The sequence below is a fragment of the Anser anser genome, assembly GCF_964211835.1.
Source record: "Anser anser genome assembly, chromosome: Z".
NCBI lineage: Eukaryota > Metazoa > Chordata > Aves > Anseriformes > Anatidae > Anser > Anser anser.
In genome coordinates this window covers 38,213,118-38,230,846 of record NC_139723.1, presented here as the reverse complement: position 1 = coordinate 38,230,846, position 17,729 = coordinate 38,213,118, and the positions used below count along the sequence as shown (strand labels likewise).

At 41.7% G+C, this 17,729-nt stretch overlaps 1 long non-coding RNA gene across 1 annotated transcript; it reads right to left on the bottom strand.

Moving 5' to 3' along the window:
- Positions 1-275: 275 nt before the first annotated feature.
- On the bottom strand, positions 276-4,439 carry LOC310890008. The gene is made up of 3 exons (XR_014576966.1): positions 4,131-4,439; positions 2,410-2,487; positions 276-1,801 (listed from the first exon to the last, which is right to left on the bottom strand). It is a non-coding gene; the product is annotated as an uncharacterized lncRNA (long non-coding RNA).
- Between the last annotated feature and the right edge of the window lie 13,290 nt (positions 4,440-17,729).

Genomic DNA, 17,729 nt, shown 5'->3' with positions numbered 1-17,729 from the left:
ATTTCTGAAGACCTATTACCTTGTCAGTCCTTTGCCATCTGGTCTTTCCTGTTTATGCAATTGGTTATTCTCATCTAAGTACAGAACTGCACACCTGTCTAACTGAATTGCATTTTTTTTCCTAGACCATATTTTCAGTCCACCAGGGTCACAGTGAATGCTAATTTTTTTCTTTGTCAGACTTATAGCTATCTGAGCTTAGCATCATCTCAGAAGGTACCATGCTTTCAGAGACTTGTCAGAAACTGCTGATGCCTGGTGGAGTGGTGCCTGCTTGGTCTGGAGTGAGAGTTATTACTGCATCCAAAATCTGATGCTTCACTGAGCACTTGAGGAAGAATTTTCCAATGCTATGCTGAATAAATATATATTTTTTACATATAGGATACTTTTTTTTTTCTTAACATGCTGACTCGAATCAATTTATTTTGTTGTTTTGGCAATTTCATTTTAATATTAGGCTCCTCTGCTGAAAAAATTGGACCTGGCCAACTAAATTTCACCAAGAGAAAGCTTACCTATCTTGGGATAGGGAGGGTGATGGGCTGCATGGTAGAATAGGGCCACATTTGTAGTGAATTTTAGATAATATACTAGTTGCTCAGTACTGACACTAAAAATTCAGCATTCTGATATTAATCTCCACTGACATTCTAAATCATGAGATTCTCTTGTTGTTGCTGTTTTTTTTTTTTTTTTTTTTTTTTTTTTTTTCTAATTGATTGACTTCTGGAGTTAACTAATCTGGGAAAAGTTTCAGGCTGCATATTTGATCCCAATATTATTATTTCAGTATTTGAGATATATTGGCTACTTAAGAATTAATCACCAAAGGAATTTATAAATCATTCTGAATAATGAAGAAATTTGTGCAGACAAATGGGTTGCAAACAACTCGTGAAAAGGAACAAAAGGAGAAATTTATTTGAAAAGGTTAACTGACATAACTCCAATAGGACTTTTAACAATCTTTTAAACTTACATAGAATCTTTTAAACTTACATACATGTTGCAGCAGCAGCAAAGAGGACGGTTTAATGCAGGGTCCAGGTAAAGAGCTAGGATTTGACCTTTTAGCTTCTATCTTTTGAATTGATAATTACTTTGATTTTGCTGCCACATTAGTTCATACATTTGGAGTCATGAGGATAGGGTTTGCTTGGAGAGCCTTAGATAGCCATGCAAATCTCAAATTGCAGTACCACCAGACTTACCAATGAAGGGGAAAAGGAAAACAGATACAAGAACTGCAGTGATGACAGGTTGAGCCTTAGAGTGCCACACTTGCAATTGCTTTGCAATTTGCCTGGCGGTTTGATTACACACAATTATAATCCTGTTGTGCTGGCTGCTAATTCCAGAGCACTGTCTGTGCACAATGCAGCATAGATTAGGCCTCATAGAGTGAATATTAAATGCAGAACATAAAGCACTAAGCACCTTGTAAGCAAATTAGAAGGGCAGGCTGATAGCATTCTGAGTTAGGATTTTTATTTTGGGCTACTGTCTTCAAAGTGAAATGACAATTCTTTGTGTAGATCTATCAGTAGGTAATGCCAAAAATGTGTAAGAAGAAAGATTAGAAATAACCTAAATCTTGGTTGCAAACACAGAAAATCAAAATAACAAGAGTAGGCACTAGAAGTACAAAAGAAAAATTTGAAGAAAAAGGCTAGGAAAGGTGAACACTAATATTCCTTATGTTAAGCTGTAGGTCTGATTTCATCAGCTCTCCTAAAAGCACAAATCAACTGTAGGAAAATCTTCAGTACAAGAGACAGAAAAAGGTCCACAATAATGCCTGTAAATTAAAACAAAAATCAAAGCTGTAGTGTTTGATTAGTATGGTAGAAATTATTCTACAATAGTAGAAAAAGGACTCCAAAACAGTCTGCCAAAACTAGAGGTAACGCTCAGGAGATAACACTACTGAGGCTGTTAATACACTGTAACATAGGATAGTTATGACAGCAACTTTTTTGATTCACCTTTTTTCAGAACAACGATATTACAAAATTCTTTGAATAATGTTTTACTTTTGTATGATCTCTTCCTGCTTTTGCTGTCTTCCCGTTGGTTGTGTCAGAAATGGTATTTAAAGAAGAGATCTGCAAGCTCTGGTAGTGAGGAGGTTTTTGATTTTCCAGAAGAAGTCTGGTGTTTCTAGAGGACTGATTAGAGCCTTTTATGTCTTCTACGCCTGCTCAGGACTTGGTGGTTGGCAATATGAAATCTTATTCTACTGTTCAACTGTAGTTTAATCTAAAATAATATTACAATTAGCATCAAAGTGTTGTGACTACATGAGTTGCTATGAAAAACTTCATTTAATAGTACTTTATTTTTGTTTTTGGTGACAATGTCTTCTGGATTACTTTTTCAGTTACAGCTCTAATCACTATCACTCACCAAAAATTTTGCTTTGTCACAGCAGGATGCTGGGCAGTTTGGACAAAAACATTCCCAGTTTGCTTCTGGAGGCTGAACCTGTGGTTTTGAATGAAAACAGAGCAAGTATTTTATGCAGGAACAGTTGCTTATACCAATCATGTCCCCATTTTGTCCAGAAAGTTTTTTGTGTGGAAGATAGTGATAACTTTCTTCATGTTTTCATCCCAAAGTCCTGGAAAGATTTACTGCTGTATGAATGCTGGCTACATGACATGTACTCAAGAACTGTGACATCTCCCACAGATACTGACTGTAAAGGCAGGCTTTATGTGCGTTTATAGCCCCCCATGGACTATAGAGATGTTTGGGATTTTGGTCACAAAGCACAAAAGCAAGGCAGCCATCTACTCAGAGGGATTCAGGCTGCAGGGCTTTCAGTTTTGTATTTTCTCCCCTATCAGACAGCCTCCTAGCAACTCTGCCTCCACCTTCACCACACCGCATTGAATCGTCATCATCAAGGACTTTCAGATCTGTTGGTGGGGTGAGTATGGGCTTTTCTGGTTTAAGCAATTGTATCTGTTTCTTTGTACTACTATGCCTCAGCAGGATGCTGTTGCCCTAAGAGCTGTGTTTAATGGCTCTGGGTTTTGAAACAAGGTCCTGGTTGTACACAAGGCACCTTGAAACCTTCTTCACAAATTATTGCTATAACAAAGAGAAGAATGGATTTTGAATGGTATTTTTTTCTCACCACATAGAAGTTCCCTAGGGGCAGAACCATTTTCAGGCCTCTGACCCAAAATGTAATGGCAAGCAGCTGCGGGCAGAAACAAATTTATATTTATTTCATTAAAAATAGGAGCTGTAAAAATCCACACTAAAAATAAATAAATGCTCATTTACGAAATCCACATATATACTTTTCATTAAGCAAAGACTCCTCCAATGGTAGAGAGTGAAGGCTAGAGTAGACACAGGACTGATTTCAATGACCTTGTCTGAACATACACTAAGTTTCACAAGCTGTCATTGTCCTAATTGGTGAGCTACGAGTTTCAAGTTCAAATACTTCACCTGAAACCCTTTATACTTCAGTCCTGAAGTTTTTCTATAATTGGTGAAGACTAAAAAATAACCGGTTCTGGGTGCAGTCATTCACACATGGAGTTTGGTTCTGCCACCATTCGCTCCATCAACAGCCTGTCCTGGATATTCAAATCTGTGAGGCACAAAGCCATGCATGTATCTTGGCTCACCTGATTAGTAAATCTATCTTTGTTACTTCTGGCCAGATTTCCTACACAAGTGTCCACTTACCAAGTATTCCTGAGAGCAATTGGCTTGAACCTGGTTTAAAACACAGAGCTTCCTATATCAATGAAACAGCAGTTATTACTTATGTTGCTGCGACACCTTCTTCTCCTCCTACATGGATCAAAATAAATTTTCAGTACTGTTTTATTTATTTGTTTGTTTATTTTAAGTTATGAATTTTTATCTTTGCCTGCTTGGATTTCTTTCATTCTAGTTTAGTGAAAAAGACATGGTATCTGGGAGATCATCAAATAGTTCAGAAACTTCAACCTCTGAGTCCTACCTGTCATACCATACTGGGGAGAATCTTCCACAGCAATAAAGGAGAATTTCAGCCTCCCCTGCAGTGGCTTGGGCTGTTTGTCATGCATCTGAAAAGGACTAGTAGATAATTCAGGATCTTTTGATCAAAATATTCGTACCTTCTTTCCTCTTGCCCTGGATTTTTCCTGTCACAAGGCTAAATAATAAATCATTGGCATAGATTAGGTGGATTTGAGTAACGGCAAGGAAACAGTCAGCACGCTTCACTGCAGCACCAAGCATGATGAGAATATTGCCTGAAGGTGGGTGCATAGATTCAGGATCTAGCATGAAAGCAGCATCCTAAGTCCTGTACTTCTTATGCTCTCACTTCTGAACCTTAAAGTGTATTGATCAAATTCCAGCCTACGATTAGATCTGCTATCTGGGCTTTTTATATTATCACAGATGAAATGGCGAGCAAGAGCTTTGTTGTCAGGAGCTGTTATTTATCCCCCCTTGAGCCAACAGGAGCTGTTTGAGCTTCTCCTAAGCCAGTCTCAGCTGCAACTTGTTTTTCATACTTCTGTATGTCTCACAGCTTGCCTGCATCTCCTTAATGATCTGAAAACAAGGCACTGTGAGTAAGAATGGTGGAGTGGGGTGGCTGAGAATCATGAAGGTTTCATTGCATGTGTAGCTTGCAGGCTGATAAATCTGGGAATTCATTTTATTTAAAAAATGGAAGTCAGAAGTATATTACCACTGCTTTCCTGTCACTGACTTAATTGTGATAATTTTGTCCCAAACTCATTTCCATGGCTTTGAAGAGACTAACATGATACATTGTGAACCAAAGGAATGAGTTCAACAAACAATCAATTAAAATCAAATGGAAAAGGGAGACAAATAAATATAGGCTGCCTTCAGCCTGCCTGTGAAGAAGAGGTTGTTTCCTTGACCCCTCTGATTCAAAGTTTCTAGCCCAGAGGCTATGTCTACCCTCTGTAGTGGTACTCAGCTGCTGCACTGGGCTATTATTCTTACCTTTTACTGTTTGGATATGTTCTTTATTCTCATCAGGTCTTCAGATTTTATTGGATACATTTATATATTCATTGGAAATAGCACAACTATAAAAGAGTTGTCAGAAGAGATTTACAGGGTTATATTTAGTTCCTGAGAAACATTCTTGAGACTTTCTCTAAAGTCACTGATCCCAAAATCACCTCAGCAAAACTTTTGCACTGCTCTCCATCATACATTCCACATTGCTGTACAATTCTGTGTATGCTTAAATTAGAGAGTTGAGAAGATGGGATTTTGGCTCTCTTCTTTCTCTAAATTATTGCCTTTCCCTATTTTTGTACATAAGCTCACATATTTTTTCTTCCCCATGCTTTTTCTCAGCATTCTCATTTTATATGACACCTTTCAAAATACAGCTGTATGTGGGTACCACTTAAACATTAGTCTGTTTCTTTTTTTAGTGTTGTGTGTTATTACCTGCTTCCTGCTGTCTCTGTTTTCTCCTAACAGCCACCTCGCGATAACAATATCTTTTCTTCAGCTATCTGTGTATGATCTGTATGATAGTTGGTTTTCAGTTTATTTAATTACAATATGCATGACTAGTGTCTTTCTAAACTTCACAGCATTATTTTTCAAGAAAATATTTTCTATTATATGTAAAACATTTGAAGACTTCCTTCTGTGCACATTTAATTTATAGCTGCATTTTCTGTTTAGTATGATATTATCTCCAGGAGCTTTCTCTCTGTTCCCTTTCCTAGTACCACCAACATATACTGAAGATGTACTTCCTTGTATTTCTCATTATCCCTGTGAACTTAACTATTGAACATTTTTTTTTTTGAATAATTTTAAAGTATCTGGAGCATCACAGATGACAGAGAAAGAATAGATGGTGTAGACAATCTCATTCCCTTGATAATACAGTGTTGATCTCCAATGCCTTTTAATTACTTTATCTGAAAAATGTACTGCCAATATGCTTAAGAAAGAATAGCATACACCTGGTTAGACAGCAAGATTAGTTTTTTTTTTTTTTTATATACAGAAATGTATTTATTTCTCAAAGTGAAATAAACACATACTTGTCACAATTTTGCCTAAATTTGATGTTCTCAGCAAGCAACTGAACTTCACAGAATCATACAATCATTTAGATTGGAAAAGACCTCTAAGATAATCAAGGCCAACTAAACTTTGATTTTGATTATGTCAGTAAAACCTAAAAGATGTATATATGTTCCTAAAACCAGTGTTTAGGGTCTGGACTTTTTGATTTCTTGAGATTTTCCTTTATATGTTCTGGTTCAGGTTCATCTTTTACTTCCACCAATACCTGTTCACCATATATCATTTCATGCCTTCATTTGTGTGGCCAAAAATATCCCCCCAAATATCTGTCATATACTCTTAGAATCATAGAATCATTAAGGTTGGAAAAGAGCTCCAAGATCAACCAGTCCAACCATCCCCCTACCAACAACATCACCCACTAAACCATGTCTGTAGGTACCATGTCCAACCTTTCCTTACACGGGTTCCCCAGGCAACCCATTCCAATGCCTGACTACTCTTTCTGAGAAGAAATGTCTCCTAATTTCTAACCTAAACCTCCCCTGGCACAACTTCAGGCCATTTCCTCTTGTCCTATTGCTAGTTTTCTGAGAAAACAGGCCAACCCCCAGCTCCACACCTTCCTTTCACGTAGCTGTAGAGAGCACTAAGGTCTTCCCTGAGCCTCCTCTTATTCAGACTAAGCAACCCCAGTTCTCTCAGCCGCTCCTCACAAGACTTGTGTTCCAGGCCCTTCACCAGCTTCGTAGCCCTTCTCTAGACATGCTCCAGGGCCTCAATGTCCTTCTTGTAGTGAGGGGCCCAAAACTGAACACAGTACTCGAGGCGTGGCCTCATCAGGGCTGCATACAGGCAGGTGATTACCTCCCTGATCCTGCTGGCTGCACTATTCCTGTTACAAGTCAGGATGCTGTTGGCCTTCATGGCCACCTGGGCACACTGATGGCTTATGTTCATGTGAGCATTGATCAACACCCCCAGATCCTCTTCCTCTGCACAACTTTCCAGCCACTCTGCCTCAAGACTGTAGTGTTGCATGGGGTAATAGCTCTTCATTGAGCATTTCTTGTGCTTGATTAGCACTGGTTTTAGAAATTGTTTAACACCCATGTTGGAAACTCCCTAAGCAGCACTAAATCTCTGAGGTTGACATTAAAGGGAAAGTGTACCATGCCTTCTGGGAGAATATGTGGTTAGATCTGATGATGACTTAGGGAGGAATAGAGACTTCACACTGAATTTTGTGTAGTTTTAGAGATACAGAACAGAGCAGAGAACCTGAGCTGTCATTCTTTCTATTTTCTACTGTTTGTTATATAAACTTTATATCTTTACTACCCCAAATGATGAATTTGAAACATTTTTTCACTTGAGATCATAGGTTTCCAGTATCCAGGTTATTTCTTCATCATTTCTCACTGTGCTGATTTTACCCATCTAGGAAGGTGAGCTCCACCACAACCACTCTCTCACTTCCCCCTCTCAAAGGGAAAGGGGGAGAAAATACAATTAGCTTAGGGGTAGAGACAAGGACAGGGAGACCGCTCAACAACTATCATCACAGGCAAAACAGACTCAGCATAGGGAGATTAATATAATTTATTGCCTATTGCTAACAGGCTACAGCAGAGAAGAAACTTAAACCGAAAAAACCTTCCCCCACCCTTCTATGTCCGCCCCCTGAGCGGCACAGGGGAATGGGAAATGGTGGCTGCGGTCAGTCCCTGACGGCTCTTCAGTCTCCACCGCTCCTTCACGGTCCCTCCCTGCCCCTGCTCCCCGTGGGGTCCCTCCCACGGGATGCCGTCCTTCCCGAACTGAGCCTGCGGGGGCTGCCCACAGGCAGCAGCTCTTCAAGACCTGCTCCCACACGGCTCCGTACCACGGGGTCCATCCATCCCCCAGGAGCAAACTGCTCCAGCACGGGTCCCCCACGGGCGGGCGGCAGCTCCCCCCAGACCCCCTGCTCCTGCGTGGGCTCCTCTCCACGGGCTGCAGCTCCGGCCCGGGGCCTGCTCCTGCGGGGGCTCTCCATGGGCCGCAGCCTCCTCCAGGCCACATCCACCTGCTCCACCGGGGGCTCCTCCACGGGGGGGCTGCAGCGTGGAGATCTGCTCCGTGTGGGACCCACGGGCTGCAGGGGGACAGCCTGCTCCACCAGGGGCCTCTCCCTGCACAGGCCGCAGGGGAACTGCTGCTGCCTGCCTGGAGCACCTCCTGCCTTCCTGCTGCACTCACCTGGGGGGCTGCAGGGATGGTTCTCACTCCTTGCACTCTCGGCTGCTGTTGCACAGCAGTTTTTTTTTTTTTTTCTTTTTTTCTTTTTTCTCGCTTGCTGACTTGACTCTGGCCAGCAGCGGGCCCCTTTTGGAGCTGTCTGAAACTGGCCCTTGTCTAACGTGGGGCAGCTGCTGGGTTCTTCTCATAGAAGTCACCCCTGCAGCCCCCGCTATTAAAACCTTGCCATGTAAACTGAATATACTCAGTTATCAGTGGTGTCTGTTATTTCACCACCTCAATTAGGACAACAAGGTGTGACTGTAAACCTTGGGACCTATCCCAAGTACCCTGTTGCATCCCTGGGCTCATTCATAAAAATGAATTGAAATCAAATTTAGTCATGATCACAATTCCTTTATTATTTCTCATCATATACTTTTGAAATGCCAATACCAGCTGTCTTTTTTTTTTTTTTTTCACCTTCTTCTTTTTAGCATATTTAATTTAATTTATAGTCAATAGGTAATATAGGGTGTTGTTGTCTTTAGGCTAGTTTAGTTTAGTTGTTGGAAGGCCGGACAGGGAAGGACAGATCCTAAGATCTCTAGGCTTTATGAAGGTAGAAATTATCTGGGAGTACTAAAACTCAGTGTTATTTTCTTTTAGTTATTGGTTGGATAGAGGCCTTACTGTTTGGTAATCTCTCAGAACGGCTGAAGCTGGGAAATGGTCCAGCTGACTGTGGTTTTGTTAGATTATGTTGGGACTTGTGGTGATATAAGGCATCCCTTATTTTAGTTTCTGGGAAAGAACGGAGAGGTTGATTTATATTTCTGTTCTGAATTATTAAGTCATTTATTTTACTGTAGTTTCATGACTTCTCAGCTGAGATCACATCCTGTCTGGCAGGACAAAATAAAAATACATTGTCACAACTGCACTGCCAATGGATTTGCCAATGGATTTACAGACTAAATAGCACGGTGATGTCAAACGACTTGCCTAAGGACAGTGAGCAGGTCAATGGCAGAGTTGTACAGGGAGCTCGAATCTCAGTCTTCAGTCAGTGGCCCACACTGTCTATTGAAAACAGCTGTATCTCAAAAAGGGCAAGTGCAGTCACAGGCCTCAAACATGGAGTTTCACTGGAGATAATGGTGGAACCTCCCCTAGTTTGTACCATTCCCTGGAAAATGACAGCTTTTTGTTTCCCACAGGCAGCTTCTCTTACATGTGCCAGTATACCCATGAATTGCACGGTTATTTTCTGCAGGCATAACTTCCTCCTTCCAGACCTGTATTCGTATAGCTCTGCTCTCACCCAAGGTCTAGAGAACAATTTCCTGTGCTGGAAGCTCTAGTCTTCTGACGATGTGACTTCACTCTGCAGTATATAAGGCTTACAGCTGCATATTTTCTTCTAAAAGCCACTGCTGTTTGTCTAATAAAGTTTATTTCCTGTGGGAGAAATAGAAATGTCATTCTTCTTACTGGAGGTGCCCTTTTTTTTTTTTTTTTTTTTTTTTTTTTAATAAGTAAACAATGCAAACTGAAATTGAGTGTAAGAAACTACAGTTTCTGTGCCAGATATTCTTCTTTTCAGGCTGATGAACTGCATTTTACATCCATAATCCTTCATCACCTGGCACATCAATTCCCTGTTTTGTGTAAAAATCCTGGCATTACTGTAATAACTGAGGAAGCACTTATTTCAGGGATCAACGCTGAGGTCCTAGCTTCCTTACTTCTTTGCTGTGTTTAATTACAACAATTGCTTATTATTTGCCTACCTAAAATAATAAGAAAGGATCTCATGCACTCTCTTTCAGTTGTCTTTGAAGTCTTTGGCCAGAGACCGCTGACCTTTTGCTGATGATGGCCTCTAATGCTGTGACAAGCCCTCCCCTTAGAGCGTCAGCCAGATGATGATAATCTTCCCCTCCTGTCAGAGCAGTGAAAAAGCAGTAGGTGCCACATTCTGACACTTTTATGACTCATTTCATCTCTGGGCTGACAGAGCTATACGGACTATTAAGCTCTAACTATTAATTCTCTTTATAAGTTTCCCAGTGTAATCGGAGAGTCTATTTTTGGTCTTTCTTCCTTCCTTCCTTCCTTCCTTCCTTCCTTTCTTTCTTTCTTTCTTTCTTTCTTTCTTTCTTTCTTTCTTTCTTTCTTTCTTTCTTTCTTTCGGATAATTTAAGATCAAGAAAATTTAATGTGCTTTTACAGTAACTCTTTATGAAGAGACTGGGGATTTTGTTTGGCTACTGTGTCATCCTACTTTATTTTTCAGAGCAGCCTGAAGACACACAATCAAGTAATGGACATTTCTGGGGATATGAAGGGTCCCTCTGCTCTCCTTCCCCACCCACATGTGCACTATGCCAGGAGGCAGTAGGAGAAGGAATGTAAGGGGCCACAAAGCTTTTGATCCATTGGAGGGATGAAATCTACAGAAGCAGCTTGGCACCACGGCAGTGTGCAGGGCAGGCATCAGGGTGTAGGGAAAGCCTCCAAATGAGCTGCTGCTCTTATTTTGGAGAGCCCTGGGTGCCTTGCTCCAGAATATTGCATACCTGTTTGTGAGCTAGAAGGTAACATCGACAGTTTACTCAGCAGCATGACTGCCCTGCCAAGGGAGGTAGAGAATAAACCAGCACAGGGAGTCAAGGTGTAGAGATAATGTTGAGCTGCCACTCTTGGAGCTCATTGTCCATCTGGGGCCTGGACTTTCTGGGGTCTTGTACATAATAGTAACTTGACTGCTTTTCTTATATGTGCTCAGAGACTACATAGGATAGCAGACCTAGGGAGCAGTCTCTCTGCTCTCCTTGAAGGGTTTGTGAATTTCTGCAGGGCAAGAATCGCAGTAGAATCTAGGCTGGCATTTTATTTCACAGACACCTTGTATTTATGGTTTTACAGTATTGCAATATTGACTTTACAGTATTGAGGATCAAAAAGAAGTACAGTATGGCAAATTCATTGGGAGAAATTATGTTCTTCAGGGAGAAAAATATACCGGAGATACCATGCAGTTTATAACAACAAAGGACTTTGTTAGTTTCTTATTTTTATTTTTACAGCTCTTCCTTGGTAGAATTGTTTGCCTGTATGAAAGTACAATATCTAACCAATAAACAAACCAATAAGCATCCCTCCTGAAAGGTACCCCTAGAAGAAAAAAAAAATATATATTTCTTCTTTTTAATAGGCAATGTTTCTCATTATGTCTGCCTAGTCCTGAACTGACCTCTGGGTGAATTTTCTGAGATGAAATATAAGCCACCTTAAGAACTGAGCAGCCCAGCATGAACACAAATGGTGCCTTAGCTCCTGCACTCACTAACACAATAAAGTTGTACAAGGCTCTGAACAAAGCTGTTGTGGGTGGAAAGAACGGGGAAGAGAGGAGGTGGGCTTAGAAACTAACTGAAACTAACTAACTGAAGCTAACTGAAACACTCATCCGTATTTCCATTCTGTAGCATGTGCAAGAGGACTCAGTAATAATTCTAGGGGCACTCAGCGGTCCTTTTCTGGATTTTGGTGTTCTGATGAAAACACTGTTGAAGGGAAGGGAAGGGAAGGGAAGGGAAGGGAAGGGAAGGGAAGGGAAGGGAAGGGAAGGGAAGGGAAGGGAAGGGAAGGGAAGGGAAGGGAAGGGAAGGGAAGGGAAGGGAAGGGAAGGGAAGGGAAGGGAAGGGAAGGGAAGGGAAGGGAAGGGAAGGGAAGGGAAGGGAAGGGAAGGGAAGGGAAGGGAAGGAAGGGAAGGGAGCTCTTGGATTGCTCCAGGAAAATACTACCCCTCTTTCAGGAGCCCTCCTAACAATGTCACTTGTGCTGGTGACAAATGCTGCTAGAGCTCTACTCATTCTGTCTGTAATCAACAGTAAGCTATAGCTGAGCTTCAGTTGGATTGGCAGCTCTTTCCATGGTGCAAAGGGATAGAAGGATCTTGCAATCTCTCCATTTAGTTCTTCTTACTTAATTAGGGGTCTGGAAACCTTTCTAGAAATCTGCAGCCCTTTCAGCCCGATAAACAGGAACACCGCAGCAGGCAACTGCTTATTAACTTACCACTTCTTAATTGCAGAAGCAATGCAGAATCAAGGCCTTGGGAGTTTCACTGAGTTTGGAAGAGACCTCCTAAGATCATGCAGTCCAGTGTCCCAGATCAAAGTAGAGTCAGCTACAGCAGGTTGATTGTGATCCTGTCCAATAGGGTTTTGAATATCTCTAGGGATGGAAATTCCACTGGGCACTTTGTGCCAGTGTTTGAACACCCTCACAGTAAGAAAGTATTATCTCACGTTCAGTTTGAATTCCCCATTTTTTAGTTCATGCCCATTGCCTCTTGTACTGTCAGTGAGCAGCACTGAGAAGAGTCTGTCTCCCTCATCTTCATTCTCTCACTTCAGGTATTGCTACGCATTGAGCCCTCTCTTCACCAGGCTAAACCGTCCCAGCTTTCTCAGTCATTCCTTCTAGGAGAGATGATCCAGTCCCTTCATCATCTTCCTGGCCCTCTGCTGGACTCCACCCAATATGTCCATGCCTGTCATGTACTTGGGAGCGCACAGCTGGACACAATCCTCCAGGTGTGGCCTCAGCAGTACTGAGAAGAGGGGAAGGATCACCTGCCTCGACCTGCTGGTACTGTTTTTCCTAATGCAACCTGGCAGGCTGTCAGCTTCCTATGCCATGAGGATGCATTGGATTTGTTGTTTCCTACTTGAAAAGCAGCACCAGCCTGAACACAGAAAGACCTGCTCAGTAGTCAGTCCTCTGACCAGCTGTTGAGAATGCTGTACCATGAAGTTGAAAGCATATTCTGCAACATTAGCTGATTTCCCCATGCAGTAGGGCTTATGTTCATTCATCTTGCTGTCAGAACACTCCACACAGCACAGAAAGCAACTCTGCAAGCAGAATACAAGCCCCAGGTGGCAAAGCCTGAGCAATGAGTTAAATATAACTCTATGAAATAGCTCTAATGGCCATGACAAACAGGACTCTCATATTAGCCAGAGAGATGAAAGTTTTTTTGTTTGTATTATTTTGTTTTTCTTTTTAGTCATTGTCTATGTGATAAAATATATATTCTTCATTTTAAAAATGAAAGGAAAGAAAGCTATATGATTGGAAGCAGCTTGCTTTTCCTGGTGATTAATACATTTGGGATTCTCCTTCTCTACAACTTATTTAAAGTTATGCTAACATTGCCTACTCGAGCATCTTTCCAACACCTATAATAAAAAAAGAAGTGTTGTCATATGAATACTTCTGTCCTCATAAGCTTCCATGCTGCCTGGAACCAGCACAGTCCTATTTTTTGGGGGGGAAAGAAGGAAATCATGGAGTAGAACACATTGACATTTTCTTAAAAATGTTGTCACCCTTTTAAGAGCCAAATAAATCTGTACATCTTGAAGATGACTATCTGGGACTCTGCAACAGAATTAGCTGAACATGAGTCTCCTGGGATTTCTGGGCACCATTGCTAACTTCAATTTTAGAGAAACTTTAATTGCCTGTATGATACTTTCAGTTTTGTTCAGTTTTTTCTAGTTGATATGATACATATCATGTCTCCTTACTGCCATGAAAAGATCCCAGAAAGGTTTTTGTAGGCTTTTGGAATAACATCAGATCTGACACTACTATAAAATGAACAAACATTTAATTTGTTCGAATAATCTGTAGCTACAGTCACTATAACTGAAGATATAACTAATCTACTCTAAATTTCTAGCTGTGGTCTCCACCAGTAATTATGATACATGCAGGAATTTTAAATCTTTCAAATATTAAGTTAAATTAGATTTTTGAGTAGCAGGCAAGAGTGTAGTAGAATTTTTAAGTTGTAGTTTAACGTAATATTTAAGAGGAAAAAATAGAAAAAGTGTAAGGAACAATATTTAAGAGAAAAAAAGTATTTAGGAGAAAGAATGGTGATGATAGCTATAATAGGATATCAAGCAATTTGCAAATAATTGTGCTGGTGAAATTATGGTTGTTTGAAAACATGATTGGTCCTGAAGTGGTCCAGACCTCTCTGAACAACTAAAAGCATGACTTGATCACGCAGAAATCTGGTTAAATGTCTTTTTTAAAAGGATTACTTTGTATTAAAGCATTAAGAAAAACAATTGAAAATTTTCATATAGAATGACTGAGTAGTGTTGAAATGTCATCTCACACAGTTTTTGTCACCGGGGGACTGATATGTGACAAGAGATGTATCTGTGCTTGGAACTTATGAACAGCCCACCATGGAAAAACTTTACAGAGCACCAAGCAGGGAAAGGATGAACACCAGGATTTCAAGTCAGTTGTCATCTCACTGATGAGAAGAGCTGGCTTGATATTTAATGGTTTAATATTTATTAATACATTGTTGCAATGCAAACTTGTATTGGGTTTATGTGGCAAGATTTTGGTAGGGGGGGCTGCACGACTGGCCTCTGAGAAGAGTCCAGAAGCTGCCCCATGTTAGATTAGGGCGAGTCTCAGTGGGCTCCAGAAGGGACCGGCCACTGGCCAGAGCTGAGACAATAAGTGATGTTGTTTGCACCTCTGTGAGAGCTGATTTAAGAAGGGAAAAATTGGCTGTGCAACAGGAGCTGAGAGTGCAAGGAGTGAGAAGCAGCCCTGCAGCCCCCCAGGTGAGTGCAGCAGGAGGGCAGGAGGTGCTCCAGGCAGGCAGCAGCAGTTCCCCTGCGGCCTGTGCAGGGAGAGGCCCCTGGTGGAGCAGGCTGTCCCCCTGCAGCCCGTGGGTCCCACACGGAGCAGATCTCCACGCTGCAGCCCCCCCGTGGAGGAGCCCCCGGTGGAGCAGGTGGATGTGGCCTGGAGGAGGCTGCGGCCCATGGAGAGCCCCCGCAGGAGCAGGCCCCGGGCCGGAGCTGCAGCCCGTGGAGAGGAGCCCACGCAGGAGCAGGGGGTCTGGGGGGAGCTGCCGCCCGCCCGTGGGGGACCCGTGCTGGGGCAGTTTGCTCCTGGGGGATGGATGGACCCCGTGGTACGGAGCCGTGTGGGAGCAGTTCTTGAAGAGCTGCTGCCTGTGGGCAGCCCCCGCAGGCTCAGTTCGGGAAGGACGGCATCCCGTGGGAGGGACCCCACGGGGAGCAGGGGCAGGGAGGGACCGTGAGGGAGCGGCGGAGACGAAGCGTCAGGGACTGGCTGTAGTCCCCATTCCCAGTTCCCCTGCACTACTCAGGCGGTGGACATAGAAGGGAGTGGTGGTGGTGGTGGTTTAGTTTGCATTCAGTTTCTCACTGCCCTAGTCTGTTAGCAATAGGCAATAATATATTTTAATCTCCCTATGCTGAGTCTGTTTAGCCCATGATGATAATTGTTGAGTGATCTCCCTGTCCTTGTCTCAACCCCTAAGCCCTTTTCATTGTATTTTCTCCCCCTTTTCCTTTGAGGAGGGGGAGTGAGAGAGCAGTCATGGTGTTCAGCCGCCCAGCTGGGTAAAACCTCCAAAAACCTTATAAGCATGGTTTTGTCTATTTTTAGCTGGAGTTTAAGTGGTGTGAGCATTGATTGTCTATACGCAAATAATAGCTGTTTTAGGCTTTCAAACTGAGAAGAGTTCTCTGTTTAGATAGATCACTTCTGCTGAATTAAAGGACCTTGGGAGCCCAATTCTAAATAAAGGGTGATTGCTTTATTATCTTTCTGTTTGTGTTTGAGTAGTAGCCCCAAAGACTCTATGACATAGGTATTTTTCCTTGCCCGTGAGCTATATAGATAAGTACCATATTGCTTGTAACTTTTCTTCAGCACCAAGGAAAGATGAACTAATGTAAGTGAGAAAAGAAAATTGGTTACAGATTGCAGTGAATGGATTGATCTAGGAGATCATAGCCTGAATGTAAAAGTGACGAAGGGTAAATAGTGCCCCTGGTGCTAAGAACCATATCTGTGGAAGAACCACATCACTAAGCATTACCAATTTTGTCTTGATCATGACTGTCATTTATTTATATGTTAGTCAAATTAGCCAGAGGACAAAATAAGCATTTATGCTTCCTTTACACCAGTTCTGTGTTGGCTGTGAGAAAATATATGATGCCTATCGGCACAGAGCACATTGATTCAAAATACCTTGAATAAATATACACCATCAGAATTAAATTATACTTTGTATTACAAGAACTCATTAGTTTTAATTCTGCATTTAGAGTCGGCAAGTTGAATTTACAGTGCTGTAAAGCTCTGGTGTGAGAATGGAAGCAGATTGGCATGTGGAACGGAGCAACAGGGAATAATACATGGTGACACATTGGGCAGCTTAAGTTCAGTGATAGCTAGTTGTCCTGATTAAGCAAATTATGTGTGTGTGTTGTGCAAGGCGGAAAAGTAGCCATGAGGAGAGGCATATTGATAAGGATATCCCCTAATATTAAATAATGGAAAAAAATAATTGTATCAATGGAGATAGGTTTTGCATATTTGACCCCAGGTATCAGAGCAGTTTGAAAAACAATTTGTGCTGGGTTGATCCTAGCTGAGAGGTAAGCCGCCACCACATTGCTCAGTCACTCTCTCACACTTGGATGGGAAGTCATGGGTCAAGATAAAGAGTTTAATAAGTGAATGGAAAAAAAAAAAAAAAAAAGGGATTCAAAGGCAATTTTGCCATCAGAGTGTTGCCCAAGGAGTCTCTGAGCAACAGCTGCCTTGGACGAACTCCAACCCCCCACCCAGTTTTATTGTTTTATTGCTGAGCATAACATTATATGGTACAGAGCACCTTTTTGGTCAGTTCAGGTCCGCAGTCTTGGCTGTGGCTGTCCTCTCACAGGGTCTCCCAGTGGCCCACCCCTGACCTACTTGCAGTGAGGGCAGAGTGGGAAAAAGGGAAAACCTGTACAGGCACTGTCCAGCAATAGTAAAAATACTCTTGTGCTATAAGCGCTGTTTTGGTTACAAATCTAATGCATGGCATCATATGGGCTGCTAACTCCACCCCCATAAGCCTCAGTACACTCTGTCAAACAACCTATCAGTTGAAATCAGTGTGTGGTTTGAAGGAAAGAACTGCTTATGATAAAACAATATGGCTAGGAGGAAATTCTATATGTTATGCACACATCTAGATGTACCAATATATTTGATTTCTCTTGTATATTAATTTAGAATGGCATTTTCTATAGTTCTTCACTGAAGGTGAGTTTCACACTTGTGTATGAGCTTACAGAATTCAGTCTTCTGCATTTTTCACTAACATTTGTGTCATTTGTATCCACAAATGGTGTATTTTTGAAAACTCTATTGGTGGAAGAATTGTTCCCCTGGCAAATGCAAAAATTATTGTCCATCACTTTGAACATACATTTACATACAGTGAGAGACCCACTGTAGCTAGATCAGTTTTGTTTTTCTTGTAGGTTTAATAAGATATTCACTTGTCTTATTGTCCTTCAACAAGCACAGAT